The 3,513-nt window shown below is 41.8% G+C and overlaps 1 pseudogene; it reads left to right on the top strand.

The window, feature by feature from the left end:
* The first annotated feature begins 776 nt into the window (after positions 1-776).
* LOC124376551 lies at positions 777-2,686 on the top strand (annotated as a pseudogene).
* The last annotated feature ends 827 nt before the right edge of the window (positions 2,687-3,513 follow it).

The raw sequence follows: 3,513 nt of genomic DNA, 5'->3' as shown, positions 1-3,513 counted from the left end.
ACAGGCAGAGTCATGAAACTACCCATAGACCCAGAAATCACCCCAGCAGATCTGGGACCCCTTGTGCTTGCAAAACAACAGACTGTACTAACACAATTACAACAAAGACTGGCAGTGTTACAAACACAAACCACCTTAAAACAGCAACAGTCTGACCTAATGAATGATGCACAATTTAACCCAACTTCTGAGATCAAATTTACCGAGGGTGACATGATCATGATTCGGGTGTTTATAAAACAGGGTCCATTCACACCCAGATGGCATGGACCACATGAGATAAAAGCTTTATGCAATAGCTGTGTGGCCATAAGTGTCAAGGGGAAGTTGAAATGGTACCACATGTCCCAGTGCAAAATCTTCAAAGGTTCTGCTAATCAATAATTATTAAAGTTTCTCTCTGTTTCATCTCCTAGGTTGACTGCAGCAATTCCATGGAGACCGGACGAGAGGAAAGTTTCTGGACCCACTTGCATCAAGCTGGGTCAAAGGGTTTCACTCACACACACACTGGAATGTGGGAGATGGGTATGGAAATACACTAAGAGGTCATCCACATTTTTCAGTACACTTTCAACCAGAGAACTAGTCACGTGGCCTCCCGGAGTAGTACCGGAACCAAATTGCGCAACTAAAATTTGCTGTAAAGTAGGCTCCGACCATCTCCCTATAGTAAACATTTCAGGTGACACACCGGCACGCACATCTTTTCACAACATAACGGCCTGGTATCAACTTAAAGCAGAACCAGGAGCAAAAATTGGGAGTATCGCACTCTCTATGAAAAAATCAACAATGGATTAGATCCTAAAATCTGTTATTTAACCAAAAATTTAGAACCCGCAATATATAGGTGTACACACACTGAAACAATCAACACTACGCATATGAGTTATACCGAATATAAATTTGATATAACTTCATATGTACCTCATAACAATCAACCTGAAGCCTTTGTCTGGACTAGCCGGAGAGAAGGCATGTATTGCGTGGGAAAATGTGTCAATGACCCAGATAATTACACCGGGCCACAGAATTGCTCATGGATAATGAAACATTGTTTTAATTTAACCACTTGTGGATATAGCAAACCAAAGGAATGTCCAAAACTATATCCTATTCCTCCTGGTGGACTGATTAAAGGGAATATTAACAAGACATTATTTCATGATGTGAATCTAGTGATGACACATGTATCATACAATATTTCCAACATCCTATCTGCTTATATCAATCACTGTGATTACAATGATAAGACCTATGCATGGCTACAGTCACGAATCGATGATTTAATTTATGACTACAAAAACAGACTTGCCGTGCAAATCTCACCTGCACGCTCAAAACGAGACCTGCTCGGAAACATAGCAGGTCTCTTCGCTCAGTTAATTCCATTGCTAACAACTACAAAATTACCAAACAATCACAATTCTCAACATGGTTTGCGAACCAGGTGGCCACTGGTTTTCAACATATCACAAATAGCAATGAAAATATCATAAAAGCGGTTCGATCCGAAGCGCAGGCGCTTCTTGCGATCAGCCACACATTATTCAATCAAACCCGTACCATTGAACGTGACTTAGCCTGTAGGACATATGCACAAGATCTATTCACTGCTGCTAGACAAGAAATCCTAGATCTTCGCCTGTACAAAACGCCTAGACATGTTTTGAATGACCTCATAGACATCTTAGATCTACATAGGTGGTATGAATCAGGAAAATGAAAATGTAAGATATTCTGAGTTACTATCCACCATAATGATGTTTACAGGAAATGAATGTAATGGATGTATTGGATTTTTCGTCAGTTTTCCTTTGATACACCCAGATCAGGTTTTTCCAAATTCCACTACCATACGCTCGATTGGCGTGGTAGTGAAGGATCAGGTAATTAAATGGGATCACCTCACTGGATACATGACACAAAAGGGTACTGAGACCTTGTTTACCAGTCGCACATGTTGCCATGAAACACACAATTATGTTATCTGTACATGTAACACTTTGCAACCTTTCTCTCCCAACAACACCAAACTTATTAATGTTCAGTCACTGCATGGTTATTCTGATGTTGTCCAGGTGTCTCACACACAGTGGTGCGTTGTCAGTGAAATGAATTCCTTTACCTACGGAGGACTGACCTGCTCTGCTAATCACTCGTTCTGTTTGGAAGTGACAGAGGACCTTTCAATGGGCCAAGTCAACATTTTAGGAAGAATGCCACTGGACACAGAGACCTCACCATGGTGGGATGACACTTTCTATGAGCAAGGCACCCAAGCTGTGGTTGACGCGATGGACCTGACACAAAGACTGATCCTGCAAACTGAATACCACCTAAACCAAGCACAGGTTGAAACCAACCTGGCACGAAAGACGGCACAACTTTTATCCAGTTCATCCACTCGGTCAGCACAGTACACCTACACCTGGTGGGACTGGATGTTCCGGGGATGTGCCATTGGCAGTGCCCTGATCTTCACCTTCACCATGCTCCAGTGCTGTTACTTCAGACACCTCATACGATCTACACAAGAATCCACACACGCCGCCCTTGCCCTCAGCCCACTGCAGATACCCGTGTTCCAAAGACTCTAAAAAATAAATAAATAAATAAATAAATTGCTTTGTCTGACCCCGCAGGTAACCTATTTAAATTCGCCCACGGGGCCAAGTGGGGAAACCTGAGGATCCTTCATTGGCGGTTTGTGTCTATTATATTTGTGTTTTTTCTAGAATTGGCTGGGCATTATTGGGAATCCTCTGAGCAAAGAAATCCACCCTCGATGTGTCGCCTCAGAGACGGGCTCTGAGTTCCGACAGAAGGGCCTTGCTTAAGAACCCAGGAGTGGCAGCTTGGTGGTGCTGGGATTTGAACTTGTAACCTTACAAGCCAAACCACTAAGCTATCACCTCCACCATTGTGTGTGTATATAAAATTTCCAACTTGACTGCAAAGTCTCATCAAAATTTGTGGATAGCTAATAAACCCAGCCCATGTCCACACTAATACGTTTTTAGTCAACGAAAATGTAGCTTTTTGAAAAAGTTTTCCAAAGTAGATACATTTAAAAATAGCATTTTTCTCATCGCAGTGTGGACTTTAAAAACAGAGGCTTTTGAAAACAATGATGCATTTTTATTCGTTGCCGTGTCATTTCAAAGAGCCGGAAAGCAAATAAACCGCAGGTCGACGGCTCTTACATTTTGCTCATGGGCAGTACAGGGACGTAAGTGATTTCAGATGTTTCAGTGTGGATGAGAAACCTTCAGAAAACAATTAAAAACGATAGTATCTGTATTTGGATTATTATAGAACCAGACATGCAAAAAAACCTCTAGTTATGTTTCTAACAAAAAAGGTGTGCAACTAAAACCAACCCATATTTGTCAACATAAAGTGGTGTGATTTTTTCCAAAATTCCTCCACAGCGCTGTAACAGACTCATTGCAAGTTATCGCAAACACTTGATTGCAGTTGTTGCTGCTAAGGGCGGCCCAACCAGTT

This window comes from Silurus meridionalis, chromosome 23, assembly GCF_014805685.1.
Source record: "Silurus meridionalis isolate SWU-2019-XX chromosome 23, ASM1480568v1, whole genome shotgun sequence".
NCBI classification, from domain to species: Eukaryota; Metazoa; Chordata; class Actinopteri; order Siluriformes; family Siluridae; genus Silurus; species Silurus meridionalis.
Note: the sequence above shows the minus strand (reverse complement) of the source record. Positions and strands in the feature narration are given on the sequence as shown.